This window comes from Triticum dicoccoides, chromosome 2B, assembly GCF_002162155.2.
Source record: "Triticum dicoccoides isolate Atlit2015 ecotype Zavitan chromosome 2B, WEW_v2.0, whole genome shotgun sequence".
NCBI classification, from domain to species: Eukaryota; Viridiplantae; Streptophyta; class Magnoliopsida; order Poales; family Poaceae; genus Triticum; species Triticum dicoccoides.
In genome coordinates, this window is record NC_041383.1 from 12,879,891 (window position 1) to 12,891,044 (window position 11,154).

Consider the following 11,154-nt stretch of genomic DNA (forward strand, 5'->3'; position numbering starts at 1 on the left):
CCGAGTTGCTGACACGGCTCATAGGGGATCAATTACAACCCGCCGCAGTCACCTCAACCCTCTGTGGATTCACATCGTGCTATCAATACCAATGATATACAACTTATGCCGGTTTACATCACGGTCACATATGGAGAGTCTCAAGCCAACTCCTCGAGTCACCTTTGAGACTCGGGGGCTACAATGACATGACTCAGCAAATCTTGCCAGTTTCAGCAAATTTAAGAACCCCGGGACGATGGAGGGAAAGATAACCCGGTCCCGGAGGCTACTATTATTTGAAGGCCATCAGAAAATTTCCCGCTTAGAAAGTATATGACAGTTACAAAATCCCGGCTCAATGAAGAAGTTCCGGATCATCAGAAAGGATTCCGATTTACAATCCGGTTCAAGGGAAGTCAGTCTCACTGAAGCTCTCAAATATCCGGTTTAAAATCCGGTTCAAAGGGAATTTGTCTCGCACGAAGCTTTGAAGCTCTCAAATCCGGTTTAACAATGTCCGGTTCAAAAAGGAATTAATTTCTCGCAAGTTCGAGTTGAAAGGTCGTCAGAAAATTTCCGGCTAAAAATGAAGATTCCGGTTTGCAATCCTATTTAAGGGACGTCTGTTCTCCCACAAAGCTTTGAAGCTCTCACTATCCAGTTCAAGATCCCGGTTCAATAAGAATTTATCTCTTGCAAAAAAGTTAAAAATTACCGAAGAGGACCTGCTGCCATGATGCACGGTTCAAACATGGGTATCCTGCCTTATTGGCCTAACATATTATTGATCACATGGGGGCTTCTGCTTCATAAAGCGGGGTCTCTGTCTTTCTTATCATGCGTGGTTACATGGAGTGGCTCTGTTTTTAAAGCGGACTCCAGTTTACCCCTTGACATTTGCTTTTTATACATCACTGGGGGCCTTGGTCGTGTCCGAACCAACGCGACACCTTTTGATAGGCGACAGCCACCAGATCACTTGGGGACATGGTCAAGTCTGAACCAGTCATGCCTCTTGGTCGGCCTAAGGCCACAAAATCACTTGGGGGCTTGGTCGAACCCGAACCATTGCCACGCCTCTTGATCTGGCATATATGCCACGAATCATTTGGGGACCTGGCTGACTTGAATCATTGTCACTCCTATTGGGGGCTTGGTCCTGTCCGACCATGGTAATACCATCTGATCATCTCAGTATAGCATATTTTTGCAAACGGTTTTTATCATTGCCTTTGCTTCCATATTTTTTCATAACTGTTATTTGATTTTTGTTGCGTTTTTTAAACCGACAACGTTTTAATCCGGTTCAACTATCAATTACAAATTGACAGAACACGGTCAAGTCCTAATCCGGGGGCCATCTGCCCGGTTTGATTTTCTATTATCATCCTATTATGGAGTAAACCGGCGTTCATTAACCCGGCTTGACTTTCAATCACAAGTTGTCAGTACATGACCAATTATAATCCAGCGATTATTAATCCGGTCTGGTTCGACTACATGTCGCCAGTATTATATATGGATAATCCGGTGTCTATCATAACCCGGTGCGGTTTTATCATCAACCGGCATAGTATGAAAGGAGTTATCATTACTCAAGATTGGGGTTATCACTCTTACTACAAAAAGTTGGTAAAACCAGCAATGTGATTCAATATCACAGGTATGATATATTTCATATTTGATTATTCTTAAGTGCAACCTTGGTTATAAACCCAGGTTATATGTTGGGCATTATGACCCGTCCGGCGGTAAACCGCCAGGACACTTTAAACTTGTTGTATGCAGAAACAGGTTCAATAAAGCATGATTATAAATCACTGACGTTTATTAAACCGGCCTGGCTTTGGACTATATGTCGCCAGTATATATTTGGATTGCGCCATTGGAATCATGCGCTTATAAATGATTGGGTTATATTATTCAAATAGCTAAACTTGGCTGAATTTTCATTATGATATTGGATGAATTTTTCATACTGGATTATATTATCTTGAATAGCCAACATGGCTGGATTTCCATTATGGTTATCAATAACCAGTATTATGATTAAGGTTTTCAAAGTCGCTTTAGCGCAATGGCTATCATATTATCAATGGATATAATTTATTCTACAATTGAAGGAATAGTCCCGAGTTGCTGCAGACTTACAACCCGGCACTTGGGGGCTACATTATTTAAGTTGAGATTACATCAAATATGCAAGTCTCATGTCGCTGCAAGCATGCACCATGACACTTGGGGGCTAATGCAAAGTCATTTTTTTGCTCATCTTATTGAAGACCCGACTCATCATATCATAATGAGTCGGCCCTTGGGGGCTACCAATTGCTCCTGTCAACAGTTGAAGGTACAAAGCTTTTTATTCATTATATTGAAGGGTCCACAGCTCAGTTGGTAAAGCACAAGGCTCTTAACCTTGTGGACGTGGATTCAAGTCCCACGATGGGGGTTACATCATATGATGTTATTTTCATTGAAGTATATATTAAGTCCCAGCTCAATATTATCTTAATGACCCGGCCCTTGGGGGCTACATAGTATGGAGTATTCAGTTTTTACTAGTCACTGGGATGAACAACATGGATTTCTTTGAAAGTGGCAGTATTTATATTGAAGCAAAGTCTTAATCCACCACTTTGTTCTGCTCAAAGACCCGGCAAGTTCTGCATCTTCAAACCGGTTGAATATCAGATGAGTATTTCAAGACCAATATTTCTTAAACCGGCGCTTTGGAAGCCGACTCAAGTGGATTATTCTTCACAATATTTTTTCTATAAGAAGCCAACATCAGCAATTTGGGTATGAAGCTGGTTATTGACCCAGATTTTCTAGAAGGAGGAAATGCCAAAGGACTTAGGAACGATCAGGTGCCGGTCTACAAGAATTATTAACCCGGAGCACAATTTGCCAAATTTGTTCTGGTGTTTATTTTGCAGCATAAGTTTACCATGGATAAATCCAAGCTAAACTTGGGGGCTAATGTCGGGGATATACCCCGCGGTGTAAACCGGCCGGAAGTTAACCCGGCCGGACTTGGCGGTTTATTTGAGACCTCGCTGAGACTTGGCGGTTCACGACTCATTGATAATCCGGCAGGCGGGTGCGAAGAGCGACAAGACCCGGTGGCCCGTCTGGCGGTTCATGAAGGCCGGTTCAACTATTGTGGGCCGGTTTAAGAGGAAAGGCATAAGGAATATTTGTCTTACAAGGAGTTAAGACTTGGACTTGTATCCGGTTTGTATTAGAGATAGACTAGTCCTAATCCTAATAGGACTCCACATGTAACCCGCCCCTTCAACATATATAAGGAGGGGCAGGGCTCCCCGAAGAGGGACAAGCTACAAGCAAGAAGAAACAATCTTAGGGCTAGACATAAAGAGGAGAGCCGGTTTACGGCGACTCCCTCGTGATCATAATGAGACCTAGCCTCAAACAGCATGTAGGGTTTTTACCGAATGATGTTTCCCGGGGCCCGAAGCTGTCTAAATCCCTGTCTTGTGTTGCGTCTCTCGATTCCGCTCAACCCCTCTCAAGCTACCACATAGATGCGTTGGCCTCGCGACTAAGTCCTCACACTAAGGACATCTGACGTGACAAAACCACGACAACTTCCAACATACATTGTCACTTCACCCTCAACTAGTCTCTATTTATTCTACAACTCATGTTTCGAGTTACTAATCTTAGCAACTGAACAAGTATCAAATGCCCAGGGGTTACTGTGAGCACTAGTAAGGTATACATCAATAACATGTATATGAAATATACCTTTGTTCACTTTGCCATCCTTCTTATCCACCAAATATTTGGGGTAACTCCGCTTCCAGTGACCAGTTCCTTTGCAGTAGAAGCACTTAGTTTTCAGGCTTGGGTCCAGCTTTGGGCTTCTTCCCGGGAGTGACAACTTTCTTGCCATTCTACTTGAAGTTCCATTTCTTTCCCTTTGCCCTTTTCTTGAAACTAGTGGTCTTGTGAATCATCAACACTTGATGCTCTTTCTTGATTTCTACCTTCATCGATTTCAGCATCACGAAGAGCTGGGGAATCGTTTTCACCATCCCTTGCATACTATAGTTCATCACGAAGTTCTAGTAACTTGTTGATTGTGACTAGAGAAATCTGTCAATCACTAACTTATCTGGAAGATTAACTCCCACTTGATTCAAGAGATTGTAGTACCCACACATTCTGACCACATGCTCACTAGCTGAGTAATTCTCCTCCATATTTTAGGCGAAGTATTTGTCTGAGGTCTCATACCTCTCGACACGGGCATGAGACTGAAATACCAATTTCAGCTCTTGGAACATCTCATATGCTCTGTGGCGTTCAAAACATTTTTGAAGTCCTCGTTCTAAGCCGTAAAGCATGGTGCACTGAACTATCAAGTAGTCATCATATTGAGCTAGCCAAACGTTCATAACGTCTGCATCTGCTCCTGCAATAGTCTGTCACCTAGTGGTGCATCAAGGACATAATTCTTCTATGCAGCAATGAGGATAAACCTCATATTACGGACCCAGTCGCCATCATTGCTACTATTATCTTTCAACTTAGTTTTCTCTAGGAACACATATAAAAACATAGGGAAGCTATAACGCGACCTATTGATCTACAACATGATTTGCAAAATACTTTCAGGACTAAGTTCATGATAAATTAAAGTTCAATTAATCATATTACTTAAGAACTCCCACTTAGATAGACATCCCTCTAGTCATCTAAATGATCACGTGATCCAAATCAACTAAACCATGTTCGATCATCACGTGAAATGGAGTAGTTTTCAATGGTGAACATATCTATATTTATCATATCTACTATATGATTCAAGCTCGACCTTTCGGTCTCCAGTGTTCCGAGGCCATATCTGCATATGCTAGGCTCATCAAGTTTAACCCGAGTATTCTGCATGTGCAAAACTGGCTTGCACCCGTTGTATGTGAACATAGAGCCTATCACACCCAATCATCACGTGGTGTCTCAGCACGAAGAACTGTCGCAATGGTGCATACTCAGGAAGAACACTTATACCTTGAAATTTTAGTAAGGGATCATCTTATAATGCTACCGCCGTACTAAGAAAAATAAGATGCATAAACGATAAACATCATATGCAATCAAAATATGTGACATGATATGGCCATCATCATCTTGTGCTCATGATCTCCATCACCGAAGCATTGTCATGATCTCCATCATCACCGGCGCGACACCTTGATCTCCATCGTACCATCGTTGTCTTCTCGCCAACTATTGCTTCTACGACTATCGCTACCGCTTAGTGATAAAGTAAAACAATTACATGGCGATTGCATTGCATACAATAAAGCGACAACCATATGGCTCCTGCCAGTTGCCGATAACTCTGTTACAAAACATGATCATCTCATACAACAATTCATATCACGTCATGTCTCGACCATATCACATCACAACAAGCCCCTGCAAAAACAAGTTAGACGTCATCTACTTTGTTTTTGCAAGTTTTACGTGGCTGCTACGGGCTTCTAGCCAGAATTGCTCTTACCTACGCATCAAAACCACAATGACTTTTTGTCAAGTGTGATGTTTTAACCTTCAACAAGGACCGGCCATAGTCAAACTTGATTCAACTAAAGTTGTAGAAACAGACACCCGCTAGCCACCTTTGTGCAAAAGCACGTCGGTAGAACCAGTCTCTTGAAAGCGGTCATGTAATGTCGGTACGGGCCGCTTCATCCAACAATACCGCCGAATCAAACTAAGACGTTGGTGGTAAGCAGTATGACTATTATCGCCCACAACTCTGTGTGTTCTACTCATGCAAAGAACATCTACACATAGACCTGGCTCTGATATCACTGTTGGGGAACGCAGTAGTTTCAAAAAAAATCCTACGATCAGGCAAGATCTATCTAGGAGATGCATAGGAACGAGAGGGGAGAGTGTGTCCGTGTACCCTCATAGACCGAAAGCGGAAGCGTTTAGTTAACGCGGTTGATGTAGTCGAACTTCTTCACGATCCAACCGATCAAAGTACCGAACGTACGGCACCTCCGCATTCAACACACGTTCAGCTTGATGACGTCCCTCATGCCCTTGATCCAGTTGAGGACGAGGGTGAGTTCCGTTAGAACGACGGCGTCGTGACGGTGATGATGATGTTACCGGCGCAGGGCTTCGCCTAAGCACTACGATGGTATGATCGAGGTGTGTTGATATGTCTCCAACGTATCTTTAATTTTTTTACTGTTCTGTGCTATTATATTACCTATTTTGGATGTTTATGGGCTTTACTCTACACTTTTATATCATTTTTGGGACTAACCTATTAACCGGATGCCCAGCCCATATTGCTATTTTCTTACCTATTTCAGTGTTTCGAAGAAAAGGAATATCAAACGGAGTCCAAACGGAATGGAACCTTCGGGAGCGTGATTTTGTGAACGAACGTGATCCAGGAGACGTGGAGCTAAAGTCAGGGAAGCTTCGAGGAGGCCACAAGGCAGGGGGCGCGCCCACCCCCCTGGGCGCACCCTCCACCCTCGTGGGCCCCTTGTGGCTCCCTTGACCGACTTCTTTCGCCTATATATCTCCATATACCCTAAAAACATCGAAGAGCACAATAGATCGGGAGTTCCGCCACCGCAAGCCTCTGTAGCCACCAAAAACCAATCGGGACCCTGTTCCGGCACCCTGTCGGAGGGGGGATCCCTCACCGGTGGCCATCTTCATCATCCCGGCGATCTCCATGACGAGGACGGAGTAGTTCACCCTCGGGGCTGAGGGTATGTACCATTAGATATGTGTTTGATCTCTCTCTCGTGTTCTTGAGGTGATTCGATCTTGATGTATCGCGAGCTTTGCTATTATAGTTGGGTCTTATGATGTTTCTCCCCTCTACTCTCTTGTAATGGATTGAGTTTTCCCTTTGATGTTATCTTATTGGATTGAGTCTTTAAGGATTTGAGAACACTTGATGTATGTCTTGTCGTCCTTATCTGTGGTGACAATGGGATATTCACGTGATCTACTTGATGTATGTTTTGGTGATCAACTTGCGGGTTCAGTGACCTTGTCAACTTATGCATAGGGGTTGGCACACGTTTTCGTCTTGACTCTCCAGTAGAAACTTTGGAGCACTCTTTGAAGTACTTTGTGTTGGTTGAATAGATGAATCTGAGATTGTATGATGCATATCTATAATCATGCCCACGGATACTTGAGGTGACAATGGAGTATCTAGGTGACATTAGGGTTTTGGTTGATTTGTGTCTTAAGGTGTTATTCTAGTATGAACTCTATGATAGATCGAACGGAAATAATAGCTTCATGTTATTTTACTACGGATTCTTGAATAGATAGATCAAAAAGGATAACTTTGAGGTGGTTCCGTACCCTACCATAATCTCTTTGTTTGTTCTTTGCTATTAGTGACTTTGGAGTGACTCTTTGTTGCATGTTGAGGGATTGTTATGTGATCCAATTATGTCATTATTGTTGAGAGAACTTGCACTAGTGAAAGTATGAACCTTAGGCCTTGTTTCCTAGCATTGCAATACCATTTATGCTCACTTTTATCGCTTGCTACCTTGCTGTTTTTATAATTTCATATTACAAATACCTTTATCTACCATCCATATTGCACTTGTATCACCATCTCTTTGCCGAACTAGTGCACCTATACAATTTACCATTGTATTGGGTGTGTTGGGGACACAAGAGACTCTTTGTTATTTGGTTGCAGGGTTGTTTGAGAGAGACCATCTTCATCCTACGCCTCCCACAGATTGATAAACCTTAGGTCATGCACTTGAGGGAAATTTGCTACTGTCCTACAAACCTCTGCACTTGGAGGCCCAACAACGTCTATAAGAAGAAGGTTGTGTAGTAGACATCATGTGTAACTGTCGAGGGGGCACCGCACACGGTTAAGAGAAACTTGTGTGTTCTAGGGTGACCCCTGCCCCCGTCTATAAAGGAGGGAGGGAGAGAGGCTGGCCCCCTAGGGGCGCGCCAAGAGTATGGAGTCCTACTAGGATTTCCAAGTCCTAGTAGGAATCCATTTCCTTTTCCGAGTAGGAGAGAAGGAAAGAGGGAAAGAGAGAGGGAGTATGAAAGGGCAAGGGGGGCGCCGCCCCCTTACCCTAGTCCAATTTAGACCCATGGGGAGCGCGCCACCTCACCTTGGCCTGCCTCCTCCTTTCTCGTAAGGCCCAATAAGGCCCATTACTACTCCTGGTGAATTCATGTAACTCCCCAGTACTTCGAAAAATACCTGAATCACTCGAAACCTTTCCGATGTCCGAATATAGCCTTCCAATATATGAATCTTTACCTCTCGACCATTGTGAGACTCCTTGTCATGTCCGTAATCTCATTCAGGACTCCGAACAAACTTCGGTCATCAAATCACATAACTCATAATACAAATCGTCATCGAACGTTAAGCGAGCGAACCCTACGGGTTCGAGAACTATGTAGACATGACCGAGACACATATCTGGTCAATAACCAATAGTGGAATCTGGATGCCCATATTGGCTCCTACATATTCTACGAAAATCTTTATCGTTCCCCTTTGTCATCGGTATGTTACTTGCCCGAGATTCGATCTTCGGTATCATCATACCTAGTTCAATCTTGTTACTGGAAAGTCTCTTTACTCATTCCGTAATGCTTCATCCCGCAACTAAATCATTAGTCACATTGCTTGCAAGGCTTATAGTGATGAGCATTACCGATAGGGCCCAGAGATACCTCTTCGAAACATGGAGTGACAAATCCTAATCTCGATCTATGCCAACCCAACAAACACCTTCAGAGACACCTGTAGAGCATCTTTATAATCACCCAGTTACGTTGTGACGTTTGATAGCACACAAGGTGTTCCTCCGGTATTCCGGGGTTGCATAATCTCATAGTCTGAGGAACATGTATAAGTCATGAAGAAAGCAGTAGCAATGAAACTGTAACGATCATAATGCTAAGCTAACGGATGGGTCATGTCCATCACATCATTCTCCTAATGATGTGATCTCATTCATCAAATGGTAACACATGTCTATGGTTAGGAAACATAACCATCTTTGATTAATGAGCTAGTCAAGTAGAGGCATACTAGGGACACTATGTTTTGTCTATGTATTCAAACATGTACTAAGTTTCCGATTAATACAATTCTAGCATAAATAATAAACATTTATCATGATATAAGGAAATAAATAATAACTCTATTATTGCCTCTAGGGCATATTTCCTTCAGGAAGAACATCCTTTAGGTACTTGAGAAGCTCATCGAGGCTAGTGTAGGTCCATTTTTTTTAGCCTTCGTCTTCAGGAGTTGGAGCGTGAAACTCAAGTGGGTCACCTCGGTATCACAACCATCATACAATGGAGTGTTCGAGTCTAGCACCAGTTGCTGCAGCTTGGCCTCCTCTCTAGAAATAGCTCTGTCAGTAGTCATCTCCTTGTGAAGCAGTGCTTGAACATGAGAGTCCCGCACGATTGAACTTAGTACCGACGACGTCTGCAATGTGGAGTCCATGTTTTCTCCACCGCCATGTCCGGCCCCTTCACCGCCACCATGTCCGGCCTCTTCCCCGCAGCCATGTCCGTCCCCTTCTCTGCCGCCATTATCGGTCATCTCCTCGTCTTGCCCCGTGTCGTCATTGTCTGCCCCGTCGGCGTCCTCAACATCATCATCCTCATCTTAAATTATCCATCGAGTATAGCCATCCATGAAACCAGTCATGAGCAGGTACGCCATCACACGATCATCGTCATAGGGGTCGAGCCAAACTCCTCCTTCGCATCTTCGACACAGACATAAAATCTCTGTCAGGTTATTTTCTTTCATGTCTTGCACCGCCGATCGCAACCTGTCCACAATCGTTCCACTGACCATCATGAATGCCTGCACGGTAATAATAAACAAATTGATTATAAAAATGCATGCATACATCAAAGTCATACAAAAATTTGGCATGACCTTCCCTGAAAATAGGACATATAGAGTTTGCCTGGAATTCGTCGAAACAGAAATAAATCGACATTTCGGCAAAACATAGGCAACTCAAAAGCACAATTCTGCGGCAACTCATGCCACACACACAATTTCCATCATATCGCCCAATTATGTCATATCGCACACATCCACATATTTCCATTCTTGCAAAATCATAAATTTTTAAATCACCTATCTCCAGATCGAGCACGGTGATGATTATGTCAATATATAGGTGTCGTCACACAAACCTATGGAATGATCAAAAGTGGAGAAGCTCTTCTTGACAAGGCTAGATCTAGTTAGGGAGGTACATAGTTCACTTCACTAAATGCTAGATCTACCTAGCTAGCTAGTTTGGGAGGAGACAACTTCAACTAGTGAAGGGGGAGGAAAAAGAGAAAGGAGACGCATTAATGGAGGTGGTGTAGTTAGATAGGAGTAATAAAGAGAGAGAAAGATAGGTAGAAGAAGGAGAGTAATGGGGGGAGTAGTGAGGAAGAAGCAAAGTGAGGGAGAGAGGAGGTGGGAGCTAGGGGAAAGTGAAGGAAGAGAGGATGGGGGAGGCGGAGTGGGAGGAAAAAGGTGGTATGGCTGCGGTTTAGCAGTAGCGCTTGGTGTAAACACTAAACCCTAAACCCTTTAAAAACCAGGAGTATAAACATGTACCAACACCATGTGACAACACCACTTCGAAATATTAGCACATTTTTATTAATCTAATCCACAAGTAAATAATAAAATGGCAATCATTGTATGCAACTCATATCGATACCTATGCGTAAGCTTGTACAATACATACAACCAAAGCATCTATGAACACATCATGTACGGCTACCACATGAGCGGGCAAATAGAGAATGAACAAATCATACCCCCCGGCAGCAGCAGCCTCGGCATCGTCTGTGGACTTCTTCTTGGTGGCTTCATTGTCATCGCCATGGAGTGAGGCAAGGGAAGTAGTCGAAGCAGGGGAGTACAGGGACGGATCAGAAGAGTCGCGCCGAGACGCTTGCCAAAACACTTATCTTCGCCACGCGTGTGAGACGAGGTGCGGTGAGCTGGGTGTTGGAGGAGGAGCGTGCGTGCACCACTCTTATTCCCAAACTCCCAATGGCATGCAGTAGAGCAGCCCATATAAATGGGTCCCAACTCTCCTCAACTATCAAGGTGAAAGCCCA